The following is a 19,640-nucleotide window of genomic DNA, read 5'->3' on the forward strand; positions in this document are numbered from 1 at the left end:
ATTGCAGCTAAATTTCAACTATGCGAAAAAACCCAGTTTGAGAACAACTACTCGTCAAAAATCGACCAACTTGAACGGCGGGCAGATAACTAGGATCGAACTCATTAACTAATCGACTAATAAGATAATCGCCGATAAAGAAACCAGCCATCATAAAAGGTAACTTGATACACATGGAATTATTACGATTAATTCTTATTGAAATATTTTGTCATCAAAGGATATCTTCTTTTGATCATTGCAGCTAAATTTGAACTATAAGAAAAAAACCCAGCTTGAGATCAACTACTTGTCCAAAATCGACCAACTTGAACAGCGCACAGATGAGGCCAACAGAATCGAACTCATTAACCCAGCAACTTTAGATGATCCACACCGATAACGAACCAAGCAATCATAAAAGGTAACTTGATATTGATGCAATTATTACGATTAATTCTTATTGAAATATTTTGTCATTAAAGATTATCTTCTTTTGATCGTTGCAGCTAAATTTCAACTATGCGAAAAAACCAAGTTTGAGAACAACCACTCGTCAAAAATTGACCAACTTGAACGGCGCACAGCCAACTAGGATCGAACTCTTTAACCAATCGACTAATAAGATAATCGCCGATAATGAAACCAGCCATCATAAAAGGTAACTTGATATACATGGAATTATTACAATTAATTCTCATTGAAATATTTTGTCATTTAACGATATCTTCTTTTGATCATTGCAGCTAAATTTCAACTATGAGAAAAACCCAGCTTGAGAACAACTACTCGCCCAAAATCGACCAACTGGTACAGCACACAGATGAGGCCAACAGAATCGAACTTATTAACCCACCAACTTTACATGATCCACATCGATAACGAGCCAAGCAATCATAAAAGGTAACTTGATATACATGAAATTATGACGATTAATTCTTATTGAAATATTTTGTCATTAAAGGATATCTTCTTTTGATCATTGCAGCTAAATTTCAACTATGAGAAAAAACCCAGCTTGAGAACAACTACTCGCCCAAAATCGACCAACTGGTACAGCACACAGATGAGGCCAACAGAATCGAACTTATTAACCCACCAACTTTACATGATCCACATCGATAACGAGCCAAGCAATCATAAAAGGTAACTCGATATACATGGAATTATTACGATTAATTCTTATTGAAATATTTTGTCATTAAAGGATATCTTCTTTTGATCATTGCAGCTAAATTTGAACTATGCGAAAAAACCCAGTTTGAGAACAACTACTCGTCAAAAATCGACCAACTTGAACGGCGCACAGCCAACTAGGATCGAACTCATTAACCAATGAACTAATAAGATAATCGCCGATAACGAACCAAGCAATCATAAAAGGTAACTTGATATACATGAAATTATTACGATTAATTCTTATTGAAATATTTTGTCATTAAAGGATATCTTCTTTTGATCATTGCAGCTAAATTTCAACTATGCAAAAAAAACCCAGTTTGAGAGCAACTACTCGTCAAAAATCGACCAACTTGAACGGCGCACAGATAACTAGGATCGAACTCATTAACCGATCAACTAATAAGATAATCGCCTATAATGAAACCAGCCATCATAAAAGGTAACTTGATATACATGGAATTATTACGATTAATTCTTATTGAAATATTTCGTCATTAAAGGATATCTTCTTTTAATCATTGCAGCTGAATTTCGACTATGAGAAAAAACCCAGCTAGAAAACAACTACTCGCTTAAAATCAACCAACTTGAACAGTAAACAGATAAGGCCAACAGAATCGAACTCATTTTACCAACCAACTAATAAGATAATTGCCGATAACAAACCCCGCAATCATAAAAGGTAACTTGATATACATGAAATTATTACAATTAATTCTTATTGAAATATTTTGTCATAACAGGATATCTTCTTTTAATCATTGCAGCTAAATTTCAACTATGTGAAAAAACCCAGTTTGAGAACAACTACTAGTCAAAAATCGACCAACTTGAACGGCGCTCTGCCAACTAGGATTGAACTCATTAACCAATCAACTAATAAGATAATCGCCAATAACGAACCAAGCAATCATAAAAGGTAACTTGATATACATGGAATTATTACGATTAATTCTTATTGAAATATTTTGTCATTACAGAATATCTTCTTTTAATCATTGCAGCTAAATTTCAACAATGCGAAAAAACCCAGTTTGAGAACAACTACTCGTCAAAAATCGACCAACTTGAACGGCGCACAGATAACTAGGATCGAACTCATTAACTAATCGACTAATAAGATAATCGCCGATAAAGAAACCAGCCATCATAAAAGGTTACTTGATACACATGGAATTATTACGATTAATTCTTATTGAAATATTTTGTCATCAAAGGATATCTTCTTTTGATCATTGCAGCTAAATTTCAACTATGCGAAAAAACCCAGTTTGAGAACTACTACTCGTCAAAAATCGACCAACTTGAACAGCGCACAGATGAGGCCAACAGAATCGAACTCATTAACGCGCAAACTTTAGATGATCCACGCCGATAACGAACCAAGCACAGCCAACTAGGATCGAACTCATTAACCAATCAACTAATAAGATAATCGCCGATTATGAAACCAGCAATCATAAAAGGTAACTTGATACACATGGAATTATTACAATTAATTCTTATTGAAATATTTTGTCATTAAAGGATATCTATTTTTGATCATTGCAGCTAAATTTCAACTATGAGAAAGAACCCAGCTTGAGAACAACTACTCTGCCAAAATCGACCAACTTGAACAGCGCACAGATGGAGCCAACAGAATCGAACTCATTAACCCAGCAACTTTAGATGATCCACACCGATAACGAACCAAGCAATCATAAAAGGTAACTTGATATTGATGAAATTATTATGATTAATTCTTATTGAAATATTTTGTCATTAAAGATTATCTTTTTAATCATTGCAGCTAAATTTCAACTATGCGAAAAAACCAAGTTTGAGAACAACCACTCGTCAAAAATTGACCAACTTGAACGGCGCACAGCCAACTAGGATCGAACTCTTTAACCAATCGACTAATAAGATAATCGCCGATAATGAAACCAGCCATCATAAAAGGTAACTTGATATACATGGAATTATTACGATTAATTCTTATTGAAATATTTTGTCATTAAAGGATATCTTCTTTTGATCATTGCAGCTAAATTTCAACTATGCGAAAAAACCCAGTTTGAGAACAACTACTAGTCAAAAATCGACCAACTTGAACGGCGCACAGCTAACTAGGATCGAACTCATTAACCAATCAACTAATAAGATAATCGCCGATAATGAAACCAGCTATCATAAAAGGTAACTTGATATACATGGAATTATTACGATTAATTCTCATTGAAATATTTTGTTATTAAAGGATATCTTCTTTTAATCATTGCAGCTAAATATCAACTGCGAGAAAAAACCCAGCTTGAGATCAACTACTCATCGGAAAATCTACACGTAGATACTGATTGACCCATTTGCTGATGAAAACTGCAGAAGCCCAGACGGGAAGTTGAGGAGCCAGCAACAGAAATCACTCAACGATGGATTCTTCTACAAACGGTGGTTGATTTCTATAAAATATTTTATCAGGAGCAGTAGAGAATATAGTGAATCTTATAAACATTGATTCAACCGACAAAGCTAATGGATTATCTCATTAACACTGATTCAGGATAAGCACTGTTTTAAAAGCAGCAAAGACAATAGTGTATCTTATTAGGATCAGCATTAACAATAGCGCATCTTATAAACACTGAGATACAGGAGCGGCAAAGACAATAGCGGATTTCTGTCGTAAAGTATTGATTTTTTTACTTATCACCCTTTTTCAAACCAGTCTGATATAGTTATATATATATATGTTTTAAAGGAAATTATTTTATAATGTTTAATGCAATGTTAGAGTCTAATAAAAGCTAAGCTCCATTAATTCACGATATTGGTATTCGATCCTTGGTTGATAGAGAAGTCAAGTTAGGTTAGTCACTATGGGTAAATGGTTGCGTCGAGCACCTTGTTTGGGCTGCAGGTCTGATGAGTTAACTCCTAAACTGAGATATAGTTTCAACATGATATTGTGACTTTAATCTTTTAACTTTACCATAGTTGAAATAGTCAACTATGGCTATTTGTCCGTGTAGGTATCACATAATTAGGAAACAGAACATAACGTTAGGCCAGTGTTGATGTACAAATATTAAGTATTTGCTGAATTGTAGATGTATTTATTTGATGGATTTATATTTTCAAAGGCCCATGTAACTGATTTCACAATTTGAATCGTACATGTCGATTTTCAAATCGAGTTTTAACTTTGAGCCTCCATCAATCTGTTTGATGATCATCGCTACGTATTTAAAATCAAAAGCTTTATTTGAAAGGAGACCATTATTTACATTTGAGAGGTAAAGCTTGGAATAACAAGGCATAAAGTTATTGCTAGGACTAATTTTTAACGTTTTAACAATGTTTATAGCTGTTTGAACTTCTTTTATTGTAATGGGTAAATCCATATCACGTGATGGCTCTCGTGAATTATCACTTAGCTTCAAATTGGGTGTATAATGATTATCAAGGAGTGGCAGTGAATCGGTAGTGCGTTTCTAAAATGGGCCCAGAAACTTTACAGTGAAAAAATGCCTGCAGTTGTAAATAGAGGAGTATAAATAATACATAATACAAATTACAAGTACATAAATTAATATAAAAATAAATAGAAAAAAACCAATAAATAATAAGTAGTAAATAATACAAAATACAAATACATACATAAATAGATAATATTAAATAATAGATAAAAATAATAAACAACAATAGAAACAAACAACAAATTAATATTCTATTTACATGAAAAGGCATTTTTTCAAATATTTATCAACAAGGTTATTCATTTATGGAACAACCTTCCCTAAGTATAGCGAAAACCCTAGATCTTTTCTGTTGTTATTCAAAGCATTCTATCGGACTCAGTTATTGTAATGAACAAAACAAATAACCATAAACCTTAACTAAAGCAAACACACTTAAAAAAATAACTGATATGATAGAATGCTTTGAATAACTGTGATGAAAGATCGACCGTCCTTTCAACTAGCCGCGCTTAATCACTGCTGTGACCGATGATTGTTATGCGGGAGTAGACTTACTATCTAAAATCTGGTACATACATTTTACTTTTTAGAAAGAATGTAAAACAGCTATAAACTTACGTTATTGATGTTATTGATTAGTTACCGATTGTATGATTATGTTGATGTTTTCGAAGCTGCCAGAAAAAAAACACCAGAATACTTAGTATTTAATGCCAAGGTGCTTGGACATCTTTAAGTAAGGGCAAAGTAGGCAAAATTATAGTTTTCTAGCGAAAGTTATGATTAGTTGATTTCCAGAGTTAATCTGTATGTTCCATCTCTAGTTTTAATGCTTTATGTTGGAAACTGTTATTGTAACACAGTTCGCATGTTTGGTAATTAGGAACTTGCATGATGATTCCTCGATTAAGATATTATTGTTGTGTGAATACAACGATGTACATTTTCATCATTCATGTTGAAACTTTTTAGTTGTTAATTTCTATAGCAACAATTCCACTGTGGTGCTTTTCAGTGGTTCATAAAATACTGATTTAATTAGCAGGAGCATAGAATAGAAGGAGCAGTTTCTTGATAGGCTAACTCCAGGATACAGTGCTAATTGGTCAATTGTCCTAGCTTTGTTTTGATTATCAGTTTAACCACAACTGTGTGTGGCCTGTAATATCTGGACAAGAAGAATTTCTGATCTTTATATAGAGTTGTATTCATATCTACTATCAAGTTGAATAATATAATTAAGAAGTTGCCGTAGCTTCGTCAGTCAAACGATATTTATATGAAGATACTCGATTTATCTTAAATCATTACGAAGAAAAACCTTTATAATAGTTTGCAGGGTTTGATCTAAGGAATAAATGCCACTTGACCTTGGGGCAAGCATATGTAATATCACTTGCCCCCTCAAAAATCAACTTGCCCTACATGAGTAGTCCGATTGAGACACAATCATCCCTTGCATCGAGTGGGATAAAAGCTTTGAGATATAGAATTACACAAACCCGGTGGACGAGTGATTGTGATAACCTACATGCCCTAATGAAAATATACTAGTCCCGGGGAATTGGACTAGTGCTTAAATCAGACCCTGCTTTGTTTCAAATGTAACATTTGTGAAATAAGTTGAGTTGATAATTAGAAATCTCTCAGACGAGGAAAATTTTGGCAATGTTTTCAGTTTTCTTGTAATAACTAAAGAATAATTAGTTTACTCTACGCTTTCCAGAGTGAGTGAATTTGTAGGTTTTATGTTGAACTGTTTTTTAAATAACTCATTTAACGGGGTATAATTGTTGTGTAAGAATAAAATGATACATATGTTTCGTCATTCATACTGTGGTGCTCATCAATGCGTTCATAAAATACTATTTTATTAAGGCCCTTATGGAAAATAGAGTAGCAAAATAGAGGAGCAGTCTCTTGATAAATGTGGATGACCAGTATTAATCAGTAGATTATGCTAGCTATGGACTCTAAAACCATGGTTTAACAATGTCTATATGGGTTCTGAAATATCTGCACAAGATGCACCTCAAAATGTTAGTTATTGAATCTTAACTTAATTGTAGCAAAGCCATTAGTTATTAGTAATTGCCCTAGCTCTATTCAAATTGGCAGTTGAACAATATTTATATACTCGATTTATATACTCTTGCTGAATGCATAGAAGAGAATACCTCCAAAATACTTTACATTAAATGTAACATCTGAGAAAACCAATTTGATAATGTCTTGAAACCTCTTAAAGACAAGGCAAGGTGGCAAAACTAGTTATCTTGTAAAATAATGTTAATGAAAATTAAATCAAAGACTGTTTATTTAATCTAATCTTTAGCTTTCCAGATTGAATTTGTGGTTTTATCTCCGGTTATAATGTTTTTATGTTGGAGACTTTTTTGAAATACAGGTCACGTTTTTGTAAATGACTGAGGCACCTCCTCCAGTACATGAATACCTGTTATTTAGGTATAATTGTTGTTGTGCAGATAAAATGACATGGTCATGTCAATTGTTCATAGAACATTGATTTATTAAGGTCCTATCAAATAAAGTTGAGCTTTTTCTTGATAAATGAGATGTCCTCAATCGATGTCATTTGAAAAGTTGACATGATAGATTCATATTTCATGAAATATAACAAAGTGTCGGTTATATTGAACTCATGAATTGTCAAATTCATAATCTTAGACTAGTCCAATTTTCGGTTTTTTATGGATCAAAGTGTATAATTCTTTGTGTATTTTTATTATTTTCCTATTGATTCAAATTGTATAAATCAGCTGTAGTGGAAATGTATTGTAAAGACTTTTAAATACCTTACATGTAACTTTGTTTTAAGTAAATATGATATGTGAAAATAAAATGATGTAAGAATGTAAATCAGATTGATTACATAATCCTACGCTTTCCAGAGTATTTGGCCAGGTTTATCTCTGGTTTTAGTGCGGGGAGCCATGGACTCACGGTTTAAGAGTCCATTAGAGTCTATGGTTGGACCATGGGCGTACATCTCGTTTATAATCCAACGCCTATGGTGGTTGGACTAGTTGTTTTTGAAAGTCCACGTGTTTGAGGAGCTTACATTATAATTCCTCGAGCACAAACCTGGCATTATGTATAATTGTTTTATGAGAATAAATATGATTGATTTTGAAATTTGTCATTCGATTAGTTAAGCAACAAGTGTTACTAAAACGAAGCACTACTAAAAACGAAGACTATATGCACCCGAGAAAACCGACGTCCAGGCAATTTACGTTTCCGACAGAGGTTGTACAGAGCGCCCGAAGTGGTGATTTCGAGTATCTTTGGACGTGTTTTTAGTCATGCATAGTTCTAATACCCCAAAGTGCATAGGTCTTCGTTTTAGTAGCGCATAGTTTTTAGTAACACCCCCATTTCACTGCCCTGCTTTAAAATTAACTGCTTTTCACGGCCGGCCCGTGAATCATTTTCACGAACCCAGGGCCACCTTCGGTTATCTGAGTTAGTCGACTATAGTCGAACTAAAACGAAACCGAATGTCCGTTAGTCGGAACTATATTCCGGAAATAGTTCGAAAATCAAGCGCATTCGGTTATTAGTTCCGACCACTAGTCGACTAGATACGAAAACCGAATTTGGCCTCGAAGTGTCTCGATTTACGTTCCATGGACCGCTGTAAAGTCGATTTTTACACCAATGAAGAAAGAAACTACCAAAACTATCAGGCAACGCTTCTGCGGGCACCTGTACTACGTGTGGCTTCGAAAATATCGATATACAATTCAGGATGTCTCCGTTACAGCGCCGTCTAAATCTACCCTGCTTGAAGGAACGGTCGTCAATAGTCAACAACGAACTTGAGATGGATAAACCAATCTCTACTGTCACTGACATACTGAACTGAACCAGCCATGCAGCAGAGGCCACGACACCGGCAATTTGTTTGTTCACTTAAGATGATTAATTTATTATTCTGAACGTGACACTGGACATTAGCAGTCAATTTCATTGTGGTGAAAATATTATACGACAGGTAACTTCACTTCATTCTTTTAAAACTTGTGAACAGTAAATGAATACTTATTTACAAATATTCTGTTGATTGTCTATTGTAGGTCATTGATTGTGATCTGATGAATATTCTCTGAGATACAACTCAGGATTTCTTAAGATTTAGAAGTTATACGTATTATTAAATTGAGCTCAACATGCAGAGAATGAATTGTTGTTGTATCATAGTCAGTTTGAAAAACGGATGGAACACGAATTGAAAAGTCAATCCAGGTTTAATTGTTAGTATATCGATATTGATTTAATTTCAGAAAGTATCGTCAATCACGAATCAAAGGGATTAAACGAATCCAGCACTAATCGTCATGAAATGAGATTCCAAATAACGGTGAAACTCCTAGATTCTGATACAGTGATGATGTCTAAAGAGCTGGAATTTATGAATAACTATACGAGCGAGCATGCAATTGGAATTGAGATTGGATTGAGGCCTACTGTCTGGTAAAGACTTGGTCTTTGTGATTCGAGTTAAGTTAGAGATATCAGTATCGTTCTGTTGTCACACAATTTGCAATGTCACAAAATACGTATGTCACCGTCTTGTCGGGCTGTCTGTATATTGAATAAGATTTTGTACTAGAAGTGGACAATAAATATAGAATAGCAATAAAAAGAGTTTGTCGTGATGGATTTTATACTCAATTTCTAGCAAAAATCATGTTTGGTCCGTGAGGAGAGGAAAATATTGCGAATATCCAGATGATCTGAATTACTGGTCTTTCCCAAGTCTGTCCCAACTCACTGTCTGTATCGAGAATATAAGTAGAGATGCTGCGGTGGATCCAAATATCTGATCTCACAAAACACTGACAAGGAGTTCAACTATTGTAAACTTTATTCAGACTTTAGTCATTTTCACATCATCATAAACACAACAATTCACTGAATATATTCCACATACGGTTGATAAAGAAAGCATGTCCCCCTTCGGCCAAGTTCCTTCAGAATGACTATCACAGCTGAGCCCTTTTTCTTACCTACAAAATGAATAAGTATTAATTCAGTTGTCTGTTTGAAATCCGAGTAAATATCAGTAATAGGGAATATGGGCTTTCATACCAAAGGTCGAAAGGTCGAGCTCATAAAAAATAAATTCTCGCACGCTCGAATTTATTTTTATTTTTTACTCACTCTCCCCTTCAACCTTTCATATGAACCCCCATATTCCCTATTACTCTAATAATTTCATATATATGAATAACATGGAATATGAATATTTTCTAAAATCAATTTTAATAAAAAATTTGTTATTAAAATGGAGAGTAAACCAATAAGGGTAAAAAAATATTCTAGAGCGATAGGTTTCAGCGAACTCTGACTATATTAAAAGTGTGAGTAAAATAATTTAGATTTTTTAATATTAAAAGTGTGAGTAAAGTGTGAGTAAAATGATTTAGATTTTTTAATATAAATAATCTAGAAAAATTCATTTTCATAAAAGTTTTGTTACAAAAATGAAGACAGAAGAAGAAGAACCTAAATTCAAAATCGGATAAAAGAAACTAATAACTTATTTTCATTATCTAACATCAAAAATTATATCTCAGCAACAAATTTAGTGTATGCAAGACAATATAAAATTGATAATATTACTATAGTTAATCAAATATTATCAAATGAAAAATATTTGATTACTGAACTAGTAGATACTTTTGATAATGGTGCTAGATGAAAACATAATGAACCAAGGACACCCCTGTACATCCTCTATACAGCATCAGGACCACTCTGAATCAGTGTCAGCAATTACTGGGTTCGGACCAAGGACACCCCTGTACATCCTCTATACAGCATCAGGACGGCACTGAATCAGTATCAGTAATTACTGGGTTCGAACCCGGGACACCCCTGTACATCATATATACAGCAATAGGACCACTCTGAATCATTGTCAGTATTTACTGGGTTCGAACCCGGGATACTTCTGTACATCATCTATTCAGCATCGGGACAACTCTAAATCATTGTCAGTAACGACTGGGTGCGAATCCAGGACCCCACAGTACATCATCTATTCAGCATCAGGACCATTCTGAATCAGTATCAGTAGTTACTGGGTTCGATCCCGGGACATCCGCTTAGTTTTATAATGATACAATGATCGCCATCTATTGGATTTAGGCAGAACTGACTAGATAGCTCTTATTTGTCTCACTGACTCTTCTTTAATGCGTTGAAATCCCAATCGGCATCTGGTGGATTTCTATGCTACTACAGTCTAATGATGGTTATATCCACCAGATGGCGAGTGTGATTTTAACCGATTAAAGAAGAGTCAGTGAGACAAGTAAGAGCTTTCTAATCAGTTCAGCCAAATTCCAATAGATGGCGATCACTTTAGAAATCTTGATATCCTCTCTTCGTCGGGCACCCCTGTACATCCTCTATACAGCATCGGGACCACTCGGAATCAGTGTCAGCAATTACTGGGTTCGGACCAAGGACACCCCTGTACATCATCTATGCAGCATCAGGACCACTCTGAATCAGTATCAGTAATTACTGGGTTCAAACCCAGGACCCCCGGTACATCATCTATTCAGCATCAGTACCACTCTGAATCAGTATCAGTAGTTACTGGGTTCGATCCCGGCACATCCGCTTAGTTTAATAATGATACAATGATCACCATCTATTGGATTTAGGAAGAACTGACTAGATAGCTCTTATTTGTCTCACTGACTCTTCTTTAATGCGTTGAAATCCCAATCGGCATCTGGTGGATTTCTATGCTACTACAGTCTAATGATGGTTATATCCACCAGATGGCGAGTGTGATTTTAACCGATTAAAGAAGAGTCAGTGAGACAAGTAAGAGCTTTCTAATCAGTTCAGCCAAATTCCAATAGATGGCGATCACTTTAGAAATCTTGATATCCTCTCTTTGTCAGGCGACCCTGTACATCATCTATTCAGCATCTGGACCAGTCGGAATCATTGTCAGTAATGACTGGGTGCGAATCCAGGACCCCACAGTACATCATCTATTCAGCATCAGTACCACTCTGAATCAGTATCAGTAGTTACTGGGTTCAAACCCAGGACCCCCGGTACATCATCTATTCAGCATCTGGACCACTCGGAATCATTGTCAGTAATGACTGGGTGCGAATCCAGGACCCCACAGTACATCATCTATTCAGCATCAGTACCACTCTGAATCAGTATCAGTAATTACTGGGTCCGAACCCGGGACATCCCTGTACATCATCTATTCAGCATCGGGACCACACTGAATCAGTATCAGTAGTTACTGGGTTTCGAGACCGGGACACCCCTGCACATCCTTTATTCAACATCAGGACCACACTGAATCAGTATAAGAAAAATAGTGGGTTCGAACCCGGGACATCCTCTATTCAGCATCAGGACCACTCTGAATCAGTATCAGTAATTACTGGGTTCGAACCCGGGATACTTCTGTACATTATCTATTCAGCATCGGTACCACTCTGAATCATTGTCAGTAATGGCTGGGTGCGAATCCAGGACCCCACAGTACATCATCTATTCAGCATCAGTACCACTCTGAATCAGTATCAGTAGTTACTGGGTTCAAACCCAGGACCCCCGGTACATCATCTATTCAGCATCTGGACCACTCGGAATCATTGTCAGTAATGACTGGGTGCGAATCCAGGACCCCACAGTACATCATCTATTCAGCATCAGTACCACTCTGAATCAGTATCAGTAATTACTGGGTCCGAACCCGGGACATCCCTGTACATCATCTATTCAGCATCGGGACCACACTGAATCAGTATCAGTAATTACTTGGTTCGAACCCGGGATACTTCTGTACATCATCTATTCAGCATCTGGACCACTCTGAATCATTGTCAGTAATAACTGGGTTCGAACCCGGGATACTTCTGTACATCATCTATTCTGCATCTGGACCACTCTGAATCATTGTCAGTAATTACTGGGTTCAAACCCAGGACCCCCGGTACATCATCTATTCAGCATCAGTACCACTCTGAATCAGTATCAGTAGTTACTGGGTTCGATCCCGGCACATCCGCTTAGTTTAATAATGATACAATGATCGCCATCTATTGGATTTAGGCAGAACTGACTAGATAGCTCTTATTTGTCTCACTGACTCTTCTTTAATGCGTTGAAATCCCAATCGGCATCTGGTGGATTTCTATGCTACTACAGTCTAATGATGGTTATATCCACCAGATGGCGAGTGTGATTTTAACCGATTAAAGAAGAGTCAGTGAGACAAGTAAGAGCTTTCTAATCAGTTCAGCCAAATTCCAATAGATGGCGATCACTTTAGAAATCTTGATATCCTCTCTTTGTCGGGCACCCCTGTACATCCTCTATACAGCATCGGGACCACTCGGAATCAGTGTCAGCAATTACTGGGTTCGGACCAAGGACACCCCTGTACATCCTCTATGCAGCATCAAGACCACACTGAATCAGTATCAGTAATTACTGGGTTCGGACCAAGGACACCCCTGTACATCCTCTATTCAGCATCAGTACCATTCTGAATCAGTATCAGTAATTACTGGGTTTCGAGACCGGGACACCCCTGCACATCCTTTATTCAACATCAGGACCACACTGAATCAGTATAAGAAAAATAGTGGGTTCGAACCCGGGACATCCTCTATTCAGCATCAGGACCACTCTGAATCAGTATCAGTAATTACTGGGTTCGAACCCGGGATACTTCTGTACATTATCTATTCAGCATCGGTACCACTCTGAATCATTGTCAGTAATGGCTGGGTGCGAATCCAGGACCCCACAGTATATCATCTATTCAGCATCAGTACCACTCTGAATCAGTATCAGTAATTACTGGGTTCAAACCCAAGACCCCGGTACATCATCTATTCAGCATCAGTACCACTCTGAATCAGTATCAGTAGTTACTGGGTTCGATCCCGGCACATCCGCTTAGTTTAATAATGATACAATGATCGCCATCTATTGGATTTAGGCAGAACTGACTAGATAGCTCTTATTTGTCTCACTGACTCTTCTTTAATGCGTTGAAATCCCAATCGGCATCTGGTGGATTTCTATGCTACTACAGTCTAATGATGGTTATATCCACCAGATGGCGAGTGTGATTTTAACCGATTAAAGAAGAGTCAGTGAGACAAGTAAGAGCTTTCTAATCAGTTCAGCCAAATTTCAATAGATGGCGATCACTTTAGAAATCTTGATATCCTCTCTTCGTCAGGCACCCCTGTACATCATCTATTCAGCATCTGGACCACTCTGAATCATTGTCAGTAATGACTGGGTGCGAATCCAGGACCCCACAGTACATCATCTATTCAGCATCAGTACCACTCTGAATCAGTATCAGTAATTACTGGGTTCAAACCCAGGACCCCCGGTACATCATCTATTCAGCATCAGTACCAGTCTGAATCAGTATCAGTAGTTACTGGGTTCGATCCCGGGACATCCGCTTAGTTTTATAATGATACAATGATCGCCATCTATTGGATTTAGGCAGAACTGACTAGATAGCTCTTATTTGTCTCACTGACTCTTCTTTAATGCGTTGAAATCCCAATCGGCATCTGGTGGATTTCTATGCTACTACAGTCTAATGATGGTTATATCCACCAGACGGCGAGTGTGATTTTAACCGATTAAAGAAGAGTCAGTGAGACAAGTAAGAGGTTTCTAATCAGTTCAGCCAAATTTCAATAGATGGCGATCACTTTAGAAATCTTGATATCCTCTCTTCGTCAGGCACCCCTGTACATCATCTATTCAGCATCTGGACCACTCTGAATCATTGTCAGTAATGACTGGGTGCGAATCCAGGACCCCACAGTACATCATCTATTCAGCATCAGTACCACTCTGAATCAGTATCAGTAATTACTGGGTTCAAACCCAGGACCCCCGGTACATCATCTATTCAGCATCAGTACCACTCTGAATCAGTATCAGTAGTTACTGGGTTTCGAGACCGGGACACCCCTGCACATCCTTTATTCAACATCAGGACCACACTGAATCAGTATAAGAAAAATAGTGGGTTCGAACCCGGGACATCCTCTATTCAGCATCAGGACCACTCTGAATCAGTATCAGTAATTACTGGGTTCGAACCCGGGATACTTCTGTACATTATCTATTCAGCATCGGTACCACTCTGAATCATTGTCAGTAATGGCTGGGTGCGAATCCAGGACCCCACAGTATATCATCTATTCAGCATCAGTACCACTCTGAATCAGTATCAGTAATTACTGGGTTCAAACCCAAGACCCAGGTACATCATCTATTCAGCATCAGTACCACTCTGAATCAGTATCAGTAGTTACTGGGTTCGATCCCGGCACATCCGCTTAGTTTAATAATGATACAATGATCGCCATCTATTGGATTTAGGCAGAACTGACTAGATAGCTCTTATTTGTCTCACTGACTCTTCTTTAATGCGTTGAAATCCCAATCGGCATCTGGTGGATTTCTATGCTACTACAGTCTAATGATGGTTATATCCACCAGACGGCGAGTGTGATTTTAACCGATTAAAGAAGAGTCAGTGAGACAAGTAAGAGCTTTCTAATCAGTTCAGCCAAATTTCAATAGATGGCGATCACTTTAGAAATCTTGATATCCTCTCTTCGTCAGGCACCCCTGTACATCATCTATTCAGCATCTGGACCACTCTGAATCATTGTCAGTAATGACTGGGTGCGAATCCAGGACCCCACAGTACATCATCTATTCAGCATCAGTACCACTCTGAATCATTGTCAGTAATTACTGGGTTCAAACCCAGGACCCCGGTACATCATCTATTCAGCATCAGTACCACTCTGAATCAGTATCAGTAGTTACTGGGTTCGATCCCGGCACATCCGCTTAGTTTAATAATGATACAATGATCGCCATCTATTGGATTTAGGCAGAACTGACTAGATAGCTCTTATTTGTCTCACTGACTCTTCTTTAATGCGTTGAAATCCCAATCGGCATCTGGTGGATTTCTATGCTACTACAGTCTAATGATGGTTATATCCACCAGATGGCGAGTGTGATTTTAACCGATTAAAGAAGAGTCAGTGAGACAAGTAAGAGCTTTCTAATCAGTTCAGCCAAATTTCAATAGATGGCGATCACTTTAGAAATCTTGATATCCTCTCTTCGTCAGGCACCCCTGTACATCATCTATTCAGCATCTGGACCACTCTGAATCATTGTCAGTAATGACTGGGTGCGAATCCAGGACCCCACAGTACATCATCTATTCAGCATCAGTACCACTCTGAATCAGTATCAGTAATTACTGGGTTCAAACCCAGGACCCCCGGTACATCATCTATTCAGCATCAGTACCAGTCTGAATCAGTATCAGTAGTTACTGGGTTCGATCCCGGGACATCCGCTTAGTTTTATAATGATACAATGATCGCCATCTATTGGATTTAGGCAGAACTGACTAGATAGCTCTTATTTGTCTCACTGACTCTTCTTTAATGCGTTGAAATCCCAATCGGCATCTGGTGGATTTCTATGCTACTACAGTCTAATGATGGTTATATCCACCAGACGGCGAGTGTGATTTTAACCGATTAAAGAAGAGTCAGTGAGACAAGTAAGAGGTTTCTAATCAGTTCAGCCAAATTTCAATAGATGGCGATCACTTTAGAAATCTTGATATCCTCTCTTCGTCAGGCACCCCTGTACATCATCTATTCAGCATCTGGACCACTCTGAATCATTGTCAGTAATGACTGGGTGCGAATCCAGGACCCCACAGTACATCATCTATTCAGCATCAGTACCACTCTGAATCAGTATCAGTAATTACTGGGTTCAAACCCAGGACCCCCGGTACATCATCTATTCAGCATCAGTACCACTCTGAATCAGTATCAGTAGTTACTGGGTTTCGAGACCGGGACACCCCTGCACATCCTTTATTCAACATCAGGACCACACTGAATCAGTATAAGAAAAATAGTGGGTTCGAACCCGGGACATCCTCTATTCAGCATCAGGACCACTCTGAATCAGTATCAGTAATTACTGGGTTCGAACCCGGGATACTTCTGTACATTATCTATTCAGCATCGGTACCACTCTGAATCATTGTCAGTAATGGCTGGGTGCGAATCCAGGACCCCACAGTATATCATCTATTCAGCATCAGTACCACTCTGAATCAGTATCAGTAATTACTGGGTTCAAACCCAAGACCCCGGTACATCATCTATTCAGCATCAGTACCACTCTGAATCAGTATCAGTAGTTACTGGGTTCGATCCCGGCACATCCGCTTAGTTTAATAATGATACAATGATCGCCATCTATTGGATTTAGGCAGAACTGACTAGATAGCTCTTATTTGTCTCACTGACTCTTCTTTAATGCGTTGAAATCCCAATCGGCATCTGGTGGATTTCTATGCTACTACAGTCTAATGATGGTTATATCCACCAGATGGCGAGTGTGATTTTAACCGATTAAAGAAGAGTCAGTGAGACAAGTAAGAGCTTTCTAATCAGTTCAGCCAAATTTCAATAGATGGCGATCACTTTAGAAATCTTGATATCCTCTCTTCGTCAGGCACCCCTGTACATCATCTATTCAGCATCTGGACCACTCTGAATCATTGTCAGTAATGACTGGGTGCGAATCCAGGACCCCACAGTACATCATCTATTCAGCATCAGTACCACTCTGAATCAGTATCAGTAATTACTGGGTTCAAACCCAGGACCCCCGGTACATCATCTATTCAGCATCAGTACCACTCTGAATCAGTATCAGTAGTTACTGGGTTTCGAGACCGGGACACCCCTGCACATCCTTTATTCAACATCAGGACCACACTGAATCAGTATAAGAAAAATAGTGGGTTCGAACCCGGGACATCCTCTATTCAGCATCAGGACCACTCTGAATCAGTATCAGTAATTACTGGGTTCGAACCCGGGATACTTCTGTACATTATCTATTCAGCATCGGTACCACTCTGAATCATTGTCAGTAATGGCTGGGTGCGAATCCAGGACCCCACAGTACATCATCTATTCAGCATCAGTACCACTCTGAATCAGTATCAGTAATTACTGGGTTCAAACCCAGGACCCCGGTACATCATCTATTCAGCATCAGTACCACTCTGAATCAGTATCAGTAGTTACTGGGTTCGATCCCGGCACATCCGCTTAGTTTAATAATGATACAATGATCGCCATCTATTGGATTTAGGCAGAACTGACTAGATAGCTCTTATTTGTCTCACTGACTCTTCTTTAATGCGTTGAAATCCCAATCGGCATCTGGTGGATTTCTATGCTACTACAGTCTAATGATGGTTATATCCACCAGATGGCGAGTGTGATTTTAACCGATTAAAGAAGAGTCAGTGAGACAAGTAAGAGCTTTCTAATCAGTTCAGCCAAATTTCAATAGATGGCGATCACTTTAGAAATCTTGATATCCTCTCTTCGTCAGGCACCCCTGTACATCATCTATTCAGCATCTGGACCACTCTGAATCATTGTCAGTAATGACTGGGTGCGAATCCAGGACCCCACAGTACATCATCTATTCAGCATCAGTACCACTCTGAATCAGTATCAGTAATTACTGGGTTCAAACCCAGGACCCCCGGTACATCATCTATTCAGCATCAGTACCACTCCGAATCAGTATCAGTAGTTACTGGGTTCGATCCCGGGACATCCGCTTAGTTTTATAATGATACAATGATCGCCATCTATTGGATTTAGGCAGAACTGACTAGATAGCTCTTATTTGTCTCACTGACTCTTCTTTAATGCGTTGAAATCCCAATCGGCATCTGGTGGATTTCTATGCTACTACAGTCTAATGATGGTTATATCCACCAGATGGCGAGTGTGATTTTAACCGATTAAAGAAGAGTCAGTGAGACAAGTAAGAGCTTTCTAATCAGTTCAGCCAAATTCCAATAGATGGCGATCACGTTAGAAATCTTGATATCCTCTCTTTGTCGGGCACCCCTGTTCATCCTCTATACAGCATCGGGACCACTCGGAATCAGTGTCAGCAATTACTGGGTTCGGACCAAGGACACCCCTGTACATCCTCTATGCAGCATCAAGACCACACTGAATCAGTATCAGTAATTACTGGGTTCGGACCAAGGACACCCCTGTACATCCTCTATTCAGCATCAGTACCATTCTGAATCAGTATCAGTAATTACTGGGTTTCGAGACCGGGACACCCCTGCACATCCTTTATTCAACATCAGGACCACACTGAATCAGTATAAGAAAAATAGTGGGTTCGAACCCGGGACATCCTCTATTCAGCATCAGGACCACTCTGAATCAGTATCAGTAATTACTGGGTTCGAACCCGGGATACTTCTGTACATTATCTATTCAGCATCGGTACCACTCTGAATCATTGTCAGTAATGGCTGGGTGCGAATCCAGGACCCCACAGTACATCATCTATTCAGCATCAGTACCACTCTGAATCAGTATCAGTAATTACTGGGTTCAAACCCAGGACCCCGGTACATCATCTATTCAGCATCAGTACCACTCTGAATCAGTATCAGTAGTTACTGGGTTCGATCCCGGCACATCCGCTTAGTTTAATAATGATACAATGATCGCCATCTATTGGATTTAGGCAGAACTGACTAGATAGCTCTTATTTGTCTCACTGACTCTTCTTTAATGCGTTGAAATCCCAATCGGCATCTGGTGGATTTCTATGCTACTACAGTCTAATGATGGTTATATCCACCAGACGGCGAGTGTGATTTTAACCGATTAAAGAAGAGTCAGTGAGACAAGTAAGAGCTTTCTAATCAGTTCAGCCAAATTTCAATAGATGGCGATCACTTTAGAAATCTTGATATCCTCTCTTCGTCAGGCACCCCTGTACATCATCTATTCAGCATCTGGACCACTCTGAATCATTGTCAGTAATGACTGGGTGCGAATCCAG

This window comes from Tubulanus polymorphus, chromosome 11 (genome assembly GCF_964204645.1).
Source record: "Tubulanus polymorphus chromosome 11, tnTubPoly1.2, whole genome shotgun sequence".
Taxonomy (NCBI): domain Eukaryota; kingdom Metazoa; phylum Nemertea; class Palaeonemertea; order Tubulaniformes; family Tubulanidae; genus Tubulanus; species Tubulanus polymorphus.